Here is an 18,546-nt window from a genome sequence, read left to right as displayed (position 1 = left end):
TCTCCTGTTCCCTATGCTCCCCTGTACTGCAGCATCCCTCACAGGCTCTGGGGCAGCCACAGGAAGGGGAGGTTGGGAGGGGCTGCTACAGCTATTCACTTGGGCAGTGCATCAGAGGACTCGAACATTGGCTTCCCATCATAGGTCTTGATCTTCCTCACAACCATGGCCCTATAGGAGCTGGTACAGCTGAAGGAGCCAGAGGCCCTGCCAAAGCCACAGCTGGAGCCCAGGCCATTGTTAAAGCCAGAGCTTGTGAGGCCTTCATAAGCTGAGCTCAGACCACCTGAATAGCCACTTGTAGTCTTCATATGGATAATAATGTTCTGCATTCCAGACTCCAGGCAGCTCTATTCACCTTCCAGAAGCTTCCTGTAGGTGGCAGTCTCAATGTCCGGGGCCTGATTGACTCTCATCAGTTCCTGATAATTATGCAGCTCCCATGCCATATCCTGCTTGGCCCATGGCAAGACAGCCTCCAGTTTCACCAGCTTGGTGTAGGCATTCTTAATGACCAGCTCTTCACACTGCTTTGCATCCACAATGGCAGCCTCCAAGGAAGCCCTCTGGCCTTTAAGACCCTCAATCTGTGCCTGGAGCCAGCTGATGTTCTGGTTCATTTTGGAGAACTCCATCTTTCTTCAACACAAATCATCCCTCTGCTTCCCAGCCAGTGTCTGCAGCTTCTCATACTTAATCTGGTACATGTTTTTAGCCTTGGTTCAGCTGTGGTTGACAATCTTCTCATACTGGGCACAGCCGTTGGCCATGGTGCTATCCATGTGCAAGGAGTGGCTGTTGTTCCTGAACAGAACCACAGATATGTTAAAGATATGGGACTGCAGCTTGCAGAGATCCTCTTTACATAGCTGCCTGAGAAAGCTGATCTCATCAGTCAGCCCTTCCAGGTGAAACTCCAGCTCTATCTTACTCATGTAAGCTTCATTCACATTCTTCTTAAAGGGGACAAATTCATTTTCCATCTCTGCACACTTGTTGATCTCATCCTCATACACATTACTGAAGTCCTCCACCAGCCCATGCATATTGCCAAGCTCTGCCTCCAGCTTCAGCTTCTCTTGTTCCAACCTTTCCAGTTGCCTGCAAAGCTTGTTGATGTAGCTCTTGAATATGTTCATGTTGCTCCAATCTGTCTTCTGCTGCTGCTGCAAGAGGCTTCACTTCATCTTCAGCATCCTGTCCTGCTACTCCAGGAACCATACCTTGATGATGAAGGAGACAAACTTGTTGTTGAATGTCTTGATGGGCTCCTTCTACTGGGTTTTCATGGCCTTGATGTTGGGGTCCACATCCAACTTAAAGGGGCCCAGCAGGCTCTGGTTCACCATGACAGCTGTAATGCCTCCTATACCACTGGCCCCAGCATATCCTCCACCTAGAACCATGCCAGTAACCAGGCCACTACAGAAGCTGGTGTTGCTACAGACTCAGGAAAAGCTTGAAAAGCGGATGCAGGTACTGGGCCTGCTTATGTAGGAGTGGCTGTTGAAGGCCCAGGGGCCAGAGCTGGATGCTTTGTAGGAATTCTGGGTCACCCTGATGGACATGATAGAGTCAGGAGTGGAGCCAGGTGGGCCAAACCAAACAGAGATTTGAGAAGGAACCAAGAAGCTGCTTCTAGGTCGGCTTAAATGACCTATCTTTGAGTTCACAAATTCTTCTGCTTGATCAAGTCTGCTATTGATGCTCTCCATTGCATTTTTTATGCATTGTATTCTTCAGCTCCAGAATTTCTGTTTCTTTTTTAAATCATTTCTATCTCTTTATTGAACTTCTTGTTTTCTGTGTGTGTTTATTGTTTTTCTGATGTTTGTCTATCTGTGCTCACTTATAGCTCACTGAGCTTCCTTAAACAATTATTTTAAGTTCTTTGTCAGGAAAATCAAACATATCTATTTTGGGGAGGTAGATTACTAGAAAACTATTGTGTTTCTTTGATGGTGCTATGTTTCCCTGATTTTTTCATGTTTCTTATTGCCTTGCATTGCTGTCTGTGCATTTGATGGAGCAGTCACGTTTTCCATATATTACTGGCTTGTTCTGGGAGCAAAAGACATTCACCTACATGTGAGTGTGAGGGTGATGCTGGGGCGGAGTGTGGTGTTTTCAGCTTCAGTAGGAGCCAAGGGATGTTGTCTCCATGTAGCTAGGATCAATGTCAACAAATATTGAAGAGGTTCCTAGAGATTAAGGCTGTGGGTGTCCTCAGTGACATTGAGAGCTATGGGGTTTTTCAACAGCAAAAGCTTCTGGGAGTGTTCTGTTCTCTTTTTTTCCCACAGGGGAAGACATAGCCAAGGGGATTCCTCTTGTCACCAGGTCTAATTCACAGGTTTGCTTGCAGTGGTAATGGCACAGGTTTCTGATGAGTGGAATCCATAAAGTAGTCATAAGGAAGGAGAATCAGACTTCTACGTTTGTGACAACCCTCCCACTCACTCTGCCAGGCACCAAGCAGGTGGAAAATCTCCCTCCAAATGACAATTTTTACTCTGGAATAAGTGAAACTGAAGTAGTCAGCCAGCACAATGATCTCCAAGATAACACAGTTAAGGAGTTAGTTTAGAAATTTATCAGATAAATTTAACAAAGAGATTAAAGTAATTTCTTTTTAAATTTAGAGACTGGGCCTTCTGCTGTTGCCCAGGCTGAAATGCAGTGGTGCAGTCACAGTTCACTGCAGCCTCAAACTCCTGGGCTTAAGCAATCCTCCTGCCTCAGCCTCCCAAAGTGATGGGATTATAGTCATGAGTAATCATGCCTGGCCTAAAGTAATTTTTAAAAAATCAAACAGAAATTTCAAAACTGATAAATACTTTTGCTAAACTGAAGAACTATTTACAGGTTCTCAACAGTGGAAATGTACGAAGAAGAGGAAAGAATCAATGAGCTTGAAGACCAGGTGTTTGAAAATGCACAATAATAGGTGAAGCAAAATGAATGAAGAGCACCTACAAGATACATAAAAATCTCTGAAAAGATCAAAGGTAAAAATTATTGGTGTTCAAGAGGTAACTGAGCAAGAACAAGGAGTAGAAAGCTTATTCAAAGAGATAATAACAGAAAACTGTCCAAAACTTGAGAAATATATAAATATCCAGGTACAAGAAGTTCTTTTTTTTCTTCTTCTTTTTTTTTTATTATACTTTAAGTTTTAGGGTACATGTGCACATTGTGCAGGTTAGTTACATATGTATACGTGTGCCATGCTGGTGCGTTGCACCCACTAACTCATCATCTAGCATTAGGTATATCTCCTAATGCTATCCCTCCCCCTCCCCCCACCCCACCACAGTCCTCAGAGTGTGATATTCCCCTTCCTGTGTCCATGTGATATCATTGTTCAATTCCCACCTATGAGTGAGAATATGCGGTGTTTGGTTTTTTGTTCTTAAAATACCAAACATCGTCAGCTCAATAGGACTACTCCAATAATCAAAACAGCAAAGATCGAGGACAAAGAGAGGATCCTAAAAGCAGCAAGAGGAAAGAAGCAAATAACATTTAAAGGAGCTCCAATTCATCTGGCAATAAACTTCTCAGTGGAAACCATACAGGCCTGCAAAGAATTGAATTAATTTTTCAAAGTACTCAGAGAAAAAATTACCATGAAAGAGTATTGTAGTCCAGAAAACTATCAGTTAAATATGAAGGTATAAAGAGATAAAGTCTTTCCCAGACAAAGAAAATCTGAGATAATTCAACATCACCAGGTAAATCTTGCAAGAAATGCTAGAGGCAGTCTTACAAAGAAAAAAAAAAAATCAAAAGAAAACTTTTCAAGGTATGAAACCCATTAGTAAAATTAAATACATGGACAAACCCAGAATACTCTATTACTGTATTTGTGATGTGCAAATCCACTTATAAGTCTAGCCCAAAAGACAAATGAAGCACAAAAGAAAAATCTATCAAAAATAATAATTGCTACAGCAACTTCAGAGATAAGTAATATAAGATAGGTAGATTAGGACAATTAAAAATCAACATGTGGAAGGGATGAATTTAAAGTGTAGATTTTTTGTGTGTTCTTTGCCTTTGTTTCTATTTTTTTCCGTGTGATCTAAGATTAGTTGTCATATCTTTTAAATAACTTGTATTTATAAGGTGCTTTTCTTGTAAGCTTCATGATACTCACAGTACAAAACTCTATAAGAGATTCACTAAAAATAAAAAGCAACGCATTAAAACATACTACCAGAAATAATCACTTAACTGCAAAGTAAGACATAAATAAAGGATGAAAGTAAGAGAGGAGTCTCAAAACAACGAGAATACAAGCAACAAAATGGTAGTAGTAAGTCCTTTCTTATCAATAGTAACAATGAATGTGATGGTCTCCATTTTGCAATTAAAAGACACAGAGTGGTTGAGTGTACAAAGATACAAGATCCAACTATATCCTGCCTTCATGAAACCCACTTCACCTATAAACACATAAAATGAAGGTGAAGGAGTAGAAAAGATATTTTATACAACTAGAAATTAAAAAAAAAAGGCCCAGGCACAGTAGCACACGCCTGTAATCCCCAGCTATTTGGGTGGCTGATGCAGGAGAATTGCTTGAACCTGGGAGGCAGACGTTGCAGTGAGCTGAGATTCAGCCTGGGTGACAAGAGCGAAACTCCATCTCCAAGAAAAAAAAAAAAAAGAAAAAAGAAACCAATAAAAGAGCAGTAGCAGCTATACTCATATCAGATAAAATATATTACAAATCAAACACTGTATAAAAAAACAAGTCACTATATAATGATAAAGGGGTCAATTCAGCAAGAACATAAATATTATAAATATCTATGCATCCAATATCAGAGTTCCCAAGTACATAAGCAAAGATTAATAGACCTAAAGAGAGATAGAGTACAATACAATAATAGTAGGGACCTTTAATACCTCACTCTCCGTAATTGACAGATCATCAATACATAAAAGCAGACTTCATACAGACAGAAAAGTAACAAAAGAAACAGCGGAGTTAAACTACACATTAGATATAATAGGCTTAACTGACATTTACAAAACATTTCACTCAACTGCTGCAGAATACACATTATTTTCAGCAGCACATGGAACATTCTTCAGAATAGATCATATATTAGGCCACAAACAAGTCTGAACAATGTTTTAAATAAAAATCCTATCAAATATCTTTTCTGACCACAATGGAATAAAATTAGAAATCAATAACAAGAGAAACCTCAGAAAATACACAAACACATGGAAATTAAACAATATGCTCCTGAACAACTGAAGGGTCAATAAAGAAATTAAGAAGGAAATTTGATCATGGTGGATAAAGTTTTTGATGTGCTGCTGAATTCGGTTTGCCAGTATTTCATGAGGATTTTTGCATCAATGTTCATCAAGGATATTGGTCTAAAATTCTCTTTTTTGGTTGTGTCTCTGCCCGCCTTTGGTATCAGGATGATGCTGGCCTCATAAAATCAGTTAGGGAGGACTCCCTCTTCTTCTATTGATTGGAATAGTTTCAGAAGGAATGGTACCAGCTCCTCCTTGTACCTCTGGTAGAATTCGGCTGTGAATCCATCTCATCCTGCACTCTTTTTGGTTGGTAAGCTATTGATTATTGCCACAATTTCAGATCCTGTTATTGGTCTATTCAGAAATTCAAATTCTTCCTGGTTTAGTCTTGGGAGAGTGTATGTGTGGAGGAATTTATCCATTTCTTCTAGAATTTCTAGTTTATTTGCGTAGAGGTGTTTGTAGTATTCTCTGATGGTAGTTTGTATTTCTGTGGGATTGGTGTTGATATCCCCTTTATCATTTTTTATTACATCTATTTGATTCTTCTCTCTTTTTTTCTTTATTAGTCTTGCTAGCGGTCTATCAATTTTGTTGATCCTTTCAAAGAACCAGCTCCTGGATTCATTAATTTTTTGAAGGGTTTTTTGTGTCTCTATTTCCTTCAGTTCTGCTCTGATTTTAGTTATTTCTTGACTTCTGCTAGCTTTTGAATGTGTTTCATCCCTGGGATGCAAGGCTGGTTCAATATATGCAAATCAATAAATGTAATCCAGCATATAAACAGAACCAAAGACAAAAAAACACATGATTATCTCAATAGATGAAGAAAAGGCCTTTGACAAAATTCAACAACCCTTCATGCTAAAAACTTTCAATAAATTAGGTATTGATGGGACGTATCTCAAAATAATAAGAGCTATCTATGACAAACCCACAGCCAATATCATACTGAATGGGCAAAAACTGGAAGCATTCCCTTTGAAAACTGGCACAAAACAGGGATGCTCTCTCTCACCACTCCTATTCAACATAGTGTTGGAAGTTCTGGCCAGGGCAATCAGGCAGGAGAAAGAAATAAAGGGTATTCAATTAGGAAAAGAGGAAGTCAAATTGTCCCTGTTTGCAGATAAGATTGTATATCTAGAAAACCCCATTGTCTCAGCCCAAAATCTCCTTACGCTGATAAGCAACTTCAGCAAAGTCTCAGGATACAAAACCAATGTGCAAAAATCACAAGCATTCTTATATACCAACAACAGACAAACAGAGAGCCAAATCATGAGTGAACTCCCATTCACAATTGCTTCAAAGATAATAAAATACCCAGGAATCCAACTTACAAGGGATGTGAAAGACCTCTTCAAGGAGAACTACAAACCACTGCTCAATGAAATAAAAGAGGATACAAACAAATGGAAGAACATTCCATGCTCATGGATAGGAAGAATCAATATCGTGAAAATGGCCATACTGCCCAAGGTAATTTACAGATTCAATGCCATCCCCATCAAGCTACCAATGACTTTCTTCACAGAATTGGAAAAAACTACTTTAAAGTTCATATGGAACCAAAAAAGAGCCCACATTGCCAAGTCAATCCTAAGCCAAAAGAACAAAGCTGGACGCATCATACTACCTGACTTCAAACTATACTACAAGGCTACAGTAACCAAAACAGCATGGTACTGGTACCAAAACAGATATATAGATCAGAGAATCTGATCAGAACAGATGAGAGGAACAGAACAGAGCCCTCAGAAATAATGCCACATATCTACAACTATCTGATCTTTGACAAACCTGAGAAAAACAAGCGATGGGGAAAGGATTCCCTATTTAATAAATGGTGCTGGGAAAACTGGCTAGCCAGATGTAGAAAGCTGAAACTGGATCCCTTCCTTACACCTTATACAAAAATCAATTCAAGATGGATTAAAGACTTAAATGTTAGACCTAAAACCATAAAAACACTAGAAGAAAACCTAGGCAATACCATTCAGGACATAGGCATGGGCAAGGACTTCCTGTCTAAAACACCAAAAGCAATGGCAACAAAAGCCAAAATTGACAAATGGGATCTAATTAAACTAAAGAACTTCTGCACAGCAAAAGAAACTACCATCAGAGTGAACAGGCAACCTACAAAATGGGAGAAAATTTTCACAACCTACTCATCTGACAAAGGGCTAATATCTAGAATCTACAATGAACTCAAACAAATTTACAAGGAAAAAACAAACAACCCCATCAAAAAGTGGGCGAAGGACATGAACAGACACTTCTCAAAAGAAGACATTTATGCAGCCAAAAAACACATGAAAAAATGCTCACCATCACTGGCCATCAGAGAAATGCAAATCAAAACCAAATTGAGATACCATCTCACACCAGTTAGAATGGCAATCATTAAAAAGTCAGGAAACAACAGGTGCTGGAGAGGATGTGGAGACATAGGAACACTTTTACACTATTGGTGGGACTGTAAACTAGTTCAACCACTGTGGAAGTCAGTGTGGCGATTCCTCAGGGATCTAGAATTAGAAATACCATTTGACCCAGCCATCCCATTACTGGGTATATACCCAAAGGACTAGAAATCATGCTGCTATAAAGACACATGCACAGGTATTTTTATTGTGGCATTATTCACAATAGCAAAGACTTGGAACCAAGCCAAATGTCCAACAATGATAGACTGGATTAAGAAAATGTGGCACATATACACCATGGAATACTATGCAGCCATAAAAATGATGAGTTCATGTCCTTTGTAGGGACGTGGATGAAATTGGAAATCATCATTCTCAGTAAACTATCTCAAGAACAAAAAAACAAACACTGCATATTCTCACTCATAGGTGGGAATTGAACAATGAGAACACATGGACACAGGAAGGGGAACATCACACTCTGGGGACTGTTGTGGGGTGAGGGGAGGAAGGAGGGATAGCATTCGAGATATACCTAATGCTAGATGACGAGTTAGTGGGTGCAGCGCACCAGCATGGCACATATATACATATGTAACTAACCTGCACATTGTGCACATGTACCCTAGAACTTAAAGTATAGTAGTAATAAAAAAAGAAGGAAACTTGAAAATTTCTTCAAACAAATGAGAACAGAAATACAACATATGGAAATCAATGAGATGCAACAAAAGCAGTATTAAGAGGAAAGTTTACAGCAATGAATGCCTATATAAAAAAAGTAGAAACTCTTCAAATAAATTCATACTGCACCTCAGGAACTAGAAAAGTAAGAACAAACCAAATCTCAAATTAGCAGGGAGAAAGAAATAATACAGATCTGAGCAGAAATAAATGAAATTGAGACTAAAAACACAATACAGGTGATTAACAAAAGAAAAAGTTGGTTTACTGAAAAGAAAAACAAAATCAGCAAACCTTCAGCTAGACTAAGAAAAAAAAGAGAAGACCCAAATAAACAAAATCAGAAATGAAAAAGTTGACCTAACAACTTAGACCTCTGAAGTACAAAAAAATCGTTAGAGACTACTATGAAAAACTAACTATACACTAACAAATTGGAAAACCAAAAAGAAACGGATACATTCCTGGATACATACAACCTACCAAAATCAAACCATGAAGAAATAGTAATCCTCAGTAAACCAGTAACAAGTAATGAGATCAAAGTCATAATAAAAAGTCTCTGATCAAAGAGAAGCCCAGTAATTGGTGGATTCACTGCTGAATTCTACCAAACATTTCAAGAAGAATTAATAAAAATCCTACTCAAACTCTTCAAAAAAATTAAAGAGGAGGGAATACTTCCAAGCTCATTCTATGAGATCAGCATTAACCTGACACCAAAACCAGACACAGATGAAACAAGAAACAAAAACTACAGGGCATTATTTACTGATGAAAATAGATACAAAAATCCTCAATCAAATACTAGCAAACCAAATTCAACAACACAGTAAAAAGATCATTCACCATGGTCAAGTGAAATTCATCCCAGGGATACAAGGATGGTTCCTTATAAACAAATCAATAAACATGATGTATTACATTAATAGAATTATGAACAAAAATTATATGATTATTTCAGTAGGTGCAAAAACTTGATTAAATTCAGGATTCCTTTATGATAAAAAACCCTAATCAGGGGTATAGAGGGAACATACCTCAAAATAATGAAGGCTATATAAGACAAGCCCATGGCTAACACTGTACTAAATTGGGAAAAATTGGAAGCCTTTCCTCTAGGGACTGTAACAAAACAAGGATGCCCACTTTCAACAACAGTATTCAACATAGTACTGGAAGTCTTAGCCAGGGGAACTAAACAAAAGACAGAAATAAAGGACATCCAAATTGTGATGGAAGAAGTCAAATTAGCCTTGTTCACAGATGAGAAGATCTTTTTTTTTTTTTTTTTTTTGAGACGGAGTCTTGCTCTGTTGCCCAGGCTGGAGTGCAGTGGCGCGATCTTTGCTCACTGCAAGCTCCGCCTCCCGGGTTCACGCCATTCTCCTGCCTCAGCCTCCCGAGTAGCTGGGACTACGGGCGCCAGCCACCATGCCCAGCTAATTTTCTGCACTCTTAGTAGAGATGGGGTTCCATCTTGTTAGCCAGGATGGTCTCGATCTCCTGACCTCGCGATCCACCTGCCTCGGCCTCCCAAAGTGATGGGACCACAGGCGTGAGCCACCACACCCAGCCAGATGACAAGATCTTATATGTAGAAAAACCTAAGGACTCCACCAACGTTAGAATTGATAAATGAATTCAGTAAAATTGCAGGATGCAAATAAACACAAAAATATTAGTAGCACTTATATACACCAATAGCAAATGATCTGAATATCAAGAAAGCAATCTCATTTACAAAAAATTATAATATATAAAATACCTAGGAATCAATGTAACCAAAGAGCTGAAAGATCTATACAAGGAAAACTATAAGACTTTGATGAAAGAAATAGATGAGAACACAAAAATGGAAAAATATGCCATGCTTATAGATTGGGAGAATTAATATTGTTCAAATGACAATGCTACCCAAAGCAATTTACAGGTTAAATGTCATCCCAATCAAAATACCCATGATATTTTTCACAGATATAGGAAAAAAATTGAAAATTTATATGAAACCACAAGAGTCTCTAAATACTCAAAGCAATCTTGGGGAAAAAATAACAAAGCTGTAGGCATCACCCTACCTGACTTCAAAATATACAACAACATTATAATAACCAAAACAGCATAGTGGTGGTGGCCTAAAAACAGACACAAAGACCAATGGAATGGAATAGAGAACCCTGAAATAAATCCACACATTTACAGTTAACTTATTTTTGACAAAGGTGCCAAGAACATACACTGGGGAAAGGGTACTCTCTTCAATAAATAATGCTGGGAAAATTAGATATGCACAGACAATGAAGGAAATTGGACCCTTATCTCATATCACATACCAAAATCAACTCAGAATGAACTTAAGACTAAAAGAAAATGCAGGGAAAACTGAAATGACATTGGTCTGGGCAATGATTTGTTGGATTTGGCTCCAAAAGATTAGGCAACAGAAGCACAAATAGTCAAATGCAATTACATCAAACTAAATAGCTTCTGCATAACAAAAGAAACAATGAACAAAATGAATAGACAACCTACAGATTAGGAGAAAATATTTGGAAGTAATACATTTTATAAGGGATGAATTTCCAAAATATATAAGGAACTCAAACAACTCAATAGCAAAAGAACAAATAACCCAATTTAGACCGGGCATGGTGACTCATGCCTGTAATTCCAGCACTTTGAGAGGCCGAGGAGGGCAAATCATTTGAGGTCAGGAGTTGGAGACCAGCCTGGCCAATACAGTGAAACCCCATCTCTCCTAAAACACAAAAATTAGCCAGGCATGGTGGCATGCTCCTGTAGTCCTAGCTACTTGGGAGGCTGAGGCAGGAGAATTGCTTGAACCCAGGAAGCGGAGGTTGCAGTGAGCTGAGATCGTGCCATTGCACTCCAGCCTGGGTGTCGCAGGGGCACTCTGTCTCAAAACTAAATAAAAAAATCAGTAAATAAATAAAATAAAAATGGACAGAGAACCTGAATAGACATTTCTCAAGACATACAAATGGCTAACAGATATATAAAACAATGCTCAACATCACTAATCATTAGGGAAATGCAAACTAAAACCACAATGAAATATCACCTCACACTTGTCAAAATGGCTAGTATCAAAAAGATGAAAAATAGCAGGGAAACCCTGTCTGCAGAGTGGCTTTAGCCTGTGAGCAGCGAGACCCAGGGACAGAGTCTCAGCCCTGCCGCTGCCGACACCGCCAAGAGACTGCTGAGCCCCGGTTCATAGGCCACCACTCACTTTCAGAAGGCCAAACTGGCCGAGTAGGCCATATGATGACATGGCAGCCTGCATGAAGTCTTGTAACTGAGTAAGGAGCTGAATTGTCCAATGAGGAGAGGAACCTTCTCTCAGCTGCTTATAAAAATGTTGTAGAAGCCCGTAGATCATCTTGGAGGATCTTCTCAAGTATTGAACAAAAGACGGAAGGTGCTGAGAAAAAAAACGGTAGATAGTATGAGAATACAAAGAGAAAATTGAGATAGAGCTAGGAGATATCTGCAATGATTTACTCCTTTTTTGGAAAAGTTCTTGATCCCCAGTGCTTCACAAGCAGAGAGCAAAGTCTTCTATTTGAAAATGAAAGGAGACTACTACGGTTACTTGTCTGAGGTTGCTGCTGGTGATCACAAGAAGGGGATTGTGGATCAGTCACAACAAGCATACCAAGAAGCTTTTGGAATCAGCAAAAAGGAAATGCAACGAGCACATCCTATCAGATTGGGGCTGGGCCTTAACTACTCTGTGTTTTATTATGAGATTCTGAACTCCCCCAGAGAAAGCCTGCTGACTTGCAAAGACAGCTGCCAATGAAGCTATTGCTGAACTTGATACATTAAGTCATACAAAGATAGCACGCTAGTAATGCAATTACTGATAGACAACTCGACATTGTGGACATCGGATGCCAAGGAGATGAAGCTGAAGCAATAGAAGTAGGGGAAAATAAGCTGACCTTCCAACTTTTGTCTGTCTCATTCTAAAATTTACACAGTAGAACATTTGTCCTCCATGCTGTACCACAAATAGCTTTTTGTTAATGATTTTTGACATGTTTATTTTACTTCTATTTGAATTTCTATATTTCTCATGTGGTTTTTATATTTAATGTTAGGAGATTAAAGCCAGTTAACATTTAGGGAGTTATCTGTTTTCATCTTGAGGTGGCCAATATGGGGATGTGGAATTTTTATACAAGCTATAAATGTTTGGCATAGTACTTTTGCTACATTGTGGCTTCCCAAGGGTCGGTGTTAACACTTCCATGTCTAAGCAAAGAAAACTGCCTACATATTGGTTTGTCTCAGTGGGGAATAAAAGGGATCATTGGTACCTTGGGTCCACTCACAAGTAATTGTGGGCACTTTAAGGTTTGGAGCCCTTACATCCTAAAAGATACTTTAGGAAATCTGTTACTGGCTTCTTATAGTTGAGGTATTCTAATGGTATCAGTGATTTGGAAACTATTGCCATTAAAGTAAATCACTTCCTCCCAGGCAGCAGTTTGGCATCTCTCCTTCTTGAGATCAGTGAAATCTCTATGAAAAGACTATATTCCAGCAGTCTCAATTGTGTGATAATTATTATCTTAATATGTGGTGTCCCCCACAGTCTTGTGAGATGAAGATATAGAGATTATTAATAGGCCACATTTGAGTTATTATTAATAGACCACATCTCAAGGCATCCTGCCTTGAACTCTAACTATCCTTATGCCTCCTGACCTTTGCTGTTGTGTGAATAATAATATCTCAAACTGTTTAACAACACAGGATATGTTACCTCTGTGGTGTCAGTTCCTGGATTTCATTTTAACAGATTTTTGAACAGAACATACTCTCAAGGTAGTGAGACCATAATAGAATCTATTGCATAAATTCTGGAATCTGTAGGCCAAATTTTGATGTGTAACCTTCCACAGCTTCAGCTGGGCTTGGCAGATTTGAAATTCTCTGAAAATTTTCTGTAGCGTCATTTTCCTGCATGTTGTTATTTTGCTGACCCTCTTTGTAACAGCCCATGAGTTAAGTGCTGCATTTATATTGCAAGCTGTTCCTTTGATTTCTGAGATATGAGGCACTGAAGTAACATCTTGGACATTTCAAACATCAGACTCAGTTCAGTCAAACAGCATTACTGTAGAAGAACTTGTTTTGAATTTCATATACACGATAATGCCATAACTCTATCAAACAAATCATCTGAATTTTAGTTTTGACAAGCAAGACAGCTGTATGGAAAACTTGTTAATGTCCTTACTAAAGATTGGTGTGCTGAGATGGTTATACTAAAAGCCTAGATTTCACCACTACACAACTATCCATGTAACAAATCTGCACTTGTACTTTTTAAATCTATACAAATAAGAATTTAAAAAATAAAAAGATTGTTGTGCTGATGTCACTGGCAAGAGGACTGCTTGAAGGCTTAAGATCATCCAGTGCACCATCCTAGGGGAGCCACATTTTTATTAATAGTTTATATTAAGACAGAATGTGTATTTTCATATTTTAAATATTCTCTAATGATGATAATAATAGCAAAAATAAAAAGAATGCAAGCTCCTCAACATATAAATCTTAGAGACCAAAGTAATAGCTATCCTCAAATGTGGTTACCCACCCTACTATCCATAAAAAAGCAACCATAGTGAATAGTGCTGCAATAAACATACGTGTGCATGTGTCTTTATAGCAGCATGATTTATAATCCTTTGGGTATATAACCAGTAATGGGATGGCTCGGTCAAATGGTATTTCTAGTTCTAGATCCCTGAGGAATCGCCAGACTGACTTCCACAGTGGTTGAACTAGTTTACAGTCCCACCAACAGTGTAAAAGTGTCCCTATTTCTCCACATCCTCTCCAGCACCTGCTGTTTTCTGACTTTTTAATGATCGCCATTCTAACTGGTGTGAGATGGTATCTCAGAAAATGTGGCACATATACACCATGGAATACTATGCAGCCATAAAAAATGAAGAGTTCATGTCCTTTGTAGGGACATGGATGAAACTGGAAACCATCATTCTCAGCAAACTATCGCAAGGACAAAAAACCAAACACCGTATGTTCTCACTTATAGGTGGGAATTGAACAATGAGAACACATGGACACAGGAAGGGGAACATCACACTCCAGGGACTGTTGTGGGGTAGGGGGAGGGGGGAGGGATAGCATTAGGAGATATACCTAATGCTAAATGACGAGTTAATGGGTGCAGCACACCAACATGGCACATGTATACATATGTAACAAACCTGCACATTGTGCACATGTACCCTAAAACTAAAAGTATAATAATAATAAAAAAGCAACCATAAAAAATGTGTATTGACTCTTAAATTTTTAATGAGAAAAAAAGACTTTTTAATAAAAGAGGACTAGAGTAAAAAGTAAATATTGTAGTATAGATGTCATTAACCAAAAGCAATGTGGCATAAAACAATTTTTGTTAGCCTAGAACTTTCAAAGAACCTAGATCTAGACTTTTACTGGGTTTTTCCTTTTTTTTATTTTTTTTGAGATGGAATTTCACTCTTGTTGCCCAGGCTGGAGTGCAATGGCATGATCTCAGCTCACCTCAACTTCTGCCTCCCGGCTTCAAGCAATTCTTCTGCCTCAGCCTCCCGAGTAGCTGGGATTACAGGCATGCGCCACCGCACCCGGCTAATTTTGTATTTTTAGTAGAGATGAGGTTTCTCCATGTTGGTCAGGCTGGTCTCGAACTCCTGACCTCAGGTGACCCACCCACCTCAGCCTCCCAAAGTGCTGGGATTACAGGTGTCCACCACCATGCCCAGATTTTCTTTGCCTTTTAAAAATGAATTTTATTGTGTATATTTACTATGTACAACATGATGTTATAAAATACATATATAGTAAAATGGTTACTATAATGGAGCAAATGAATAAATCCATTATCTCACATAGTTACCCATTTTTCTCCCTGTGGCAAGAGAAACTCATAGCCTACTCATTTAGTGAAAATCTTGAATATAATGAACTAATTAATATTAACTATAGTCCTCATGCTGCACATTGCTGTCTAGTTGCATTGCCTAGTAATCCTCCCTTTCCTGAAACTGGTCCTTAAGTTGCACCTCATCCCTGATACCCCAACAGTTACTGGCAGTCATTTAGCAAAAATCCTAAATGCAATGAATTAGTAGTATTAACAACAGTCCTCATGTTGCTCATTGCTGACCTGTTGCAGTACCTAGCAAACCTCCCTTTCTTGAGACTGGTGCTTAAGTTACACCTCAGTCCTGATACCCCACCAGGTACTGGCAGCCTCCATTCTCCAAGGGCCAAACCCTGCCTCCATTCTCTGACCCCTAATAGGAATACTGCTATATGTAGACTGGTCTCTCATCATGACTACCTGGACACCTTACAGACATGCCACATATCTCTGATTGGATACTGAGAAAACAACTGCTTTGAAAGCTAGGCTTGAGACAATGGAACACTCTTACATACTCTGTCTATGATGAATGGCCTTTCTTTTCAGAACCATTCCTAGTAACCAAGCCACTGTCACCCAACCTTGGCATCATCCCACTCTGCTTCACCACAGTGAGTGGGTATCCACTACCACTGCCCATGTTGCTCAGGTACCAGCATGTACATCTTTCCTTTGTGATTTGTCATATATTCTTAGAGCTCTTCAGTTATATACATTATCTCCTTTGTTCAGTCTCACGTTCCATCATAATGCCTATTTGTGCGCTAAGGTCTGAGGTTCCCAGGCTTTCGTATTTCAGTAGTATCATATTGAATCTATTAATAGTCTAATCATTTTGCTGTCCCAAATATCATTGCCTATTCATTTTTTTCCAGTTAGTGGGTAGATTTGAGCAGTTGCAATGGTGATTTCAAAAAATATGATTTTGATTTTGGAAGCAAAATAACTGTCTTAACCATCTGGATTTTTGCCAATCACATTTGGAGAGTTGGCCAATAAAATAGGTCTTTTTAAATTCCACAGAATAATTTTGCATGACTGTTTATGATCAAATTACAGATTACATAGGACATTTTTATTCCCAGTGGTCTATAAATAAAACATCACCTAAACTCGTTTAAATTTAGTAGGGACTAAACAGAGTAGATCATTTGGTGTATACCCAGCTATAAATTCTGATTTTATGCCACTTTGAAGCCTAAAACTTGTTGGTAACTGGATAACTTGTGAATCTTCATTTCTTGCAATAGGTAAATTATATCATCCATAAATAGGCTAATAATGCATGAAGCACTTGAGATTTTCAGTTATTTTCTTACAGAAATTGCCAGTGGTTTTCCTTTTCAAGCAAAATGGAGTGCAGAGAGTAGACAACTCATTTCTTTCTTAACTGCAAAATTTAAAAAAAAAATTCTTTAATTTTATGTGGTTTCATTCCTTACTTAAAGCATTAACTAGCTGGAGGAAAATTTATCCAAATTGCTTTTTTTAAAAAAAGTTTTCAAAGTAATATTCATTTAAGGCAGACAAAAGCTTTTTCAGTGCCTGTCTGATGTTACTGTTGACATCGACAATTTGTACTATTTATAGTAGTGCACTCATTTAAAAATTCTTCCACTACCTGCCAAGTGCCTATTTATGATAAATCTGCTTTAGTCTTTATGAATACATTCTAAAATTATATTAATCCATTCTTAGCTAATATGGACATAAACTATCTTGGAAAAAAATGATAAAGGACTGACTATAAGACCCATTCTTTTGAGGATCTGTTTCAGGTTTAAGCGAAATTATGATGTGTCTGTCTATGAGAATTGTGCCTTCTTCTAAAATGTCATTGAAACATTTTATCAAATGATTCTTAAAATAGTCCTTAAAATATTCTTAAAAAATTCTGCAGTCAACCCATCTAATCCTGCGTTTCAGGGATGGGATTTGAAACAGTGGTTGTCTGAAGAGGAACAGCTCCAGTCTGCAGGTCCCAGCGTGATCAATGCAGAAGACAGGTGATTTCTGAATTTCCAACTGAGGTACCTGGTTTATTCTCATTAGGACTGGTTGCACAGTGGGTGCAGCCCACAGAGAGTGAGGCGAAGCAGGGTGGGGCATCACCTCACCTGGGAAGCACAAGGGGTGAGGGGATTTCCCTTTCCTAGCCAAAGGAAGCCATGACAGACTACTTGTAAATACAGGACACTCGCACACAAATCCTGTGCTTTTTCCAAGGTCTCAAAGTGATTCTCTCCTATGCCTGACTCAGTGGCTCCCACACCCATGGAGCCTTGATCATTGCTAGCGCAGCAGTCTGAGATTGAACTGTGAGATGGCAGCTTGGCTGGGGGAGAGGGGTGCAGTATTGCTGAGGCTTGAGTAGGTAAATAAAGCCTCCAGGAAACTCGAACTGAGCAGAGCACAGTGCAGCTCAACAAGGCCTATGGCCTCTAGACTCCACCTCTGTGGGCAGGGCATAGATGAACAAAAGGCAGCAGACAACTTCTGCAAACCTAAATGTCCCTGTCTGACAGCTCTGAAGAAAGCAGTGGTTCTCCCAGCACGGCGTTTGAGCTCTGAGAATGGACAGACTGCCTCCTGAAGTGGGTCCCTGAACCCTGTGTGGACTAACTGGGAGACACCTCCCAGTAGGGGCTGAATGACACCTCATATAGGCGACTGCCCTTCTGGGACAAAGCTTCCAGAGGAAAGACCAGGCAGCAATATTTGCTGTTCTGCAATATTTGCTGTTCTGTAGCCTCTGCTGGTGATACCCAGGAAAACAGGGTCAAGGTGGAACTCCAGAAAACTCCAACTGAGGGACCTGACTGTTAGAAGGAAAACTAACAAACAGAAAGGAATAGCATCAACATCAACAAAAAGGACATCCACACCAAAACCCCATCTGTAATTCACCATTATCAAAGACCAAAGGTAGATAAAACCACAAAGATGGGGAGAAACCAGAGCAGAAAAGCTGAAAATTCTAAAAATCAGACTCACTGTTTTCCTCGAAAGGATTGCAGCTCCTCTCCAGCAATGGAACAAAGCTGGATGGAGAATGACTTTGAAAAGTTGACAGAAGTAGGCCTCAGAAGGTCGGTAATAACAAACTCCTCCAACTTAAAGGAGCATGTTCAAACCCATTGCAAGGGAGCTAAAAACCTTGAAAAAAGA

General features: G+C 39.0%; 1 pseudogene; it reads left to right on the top strand.

The window, feature by feature from the left end:
* Positions 1-1,347: 1,347 nt before the first annotated feature.
* LOC473642 (14-3-3 protein zeta/delta-like) lies at positions 1,348-12,395 on the top strand (annotated as a pseudogene).
* Positions 12,396-18,546: the final 6,151 nt, after the last annotated feature.

The sequence above is a fragment of the Pan troglodytes genome, chromosome X (genome assembly GCF_028858775.2).
Source record: "Pan troglodytes isolate AG18354 chromosome X, NHGRI_mPanTro3-v2.0_pri, whole genome shotgun sequence".
Taxonomy (NCBI): Eukaryota; Metazoa; Chordata; class Mammalia; order Primates; family Hominidae; genus Pan; species Pan troglodytes.
This window is presented reverse-complemented; position numbering and strand designations above follow the sequence as displayed.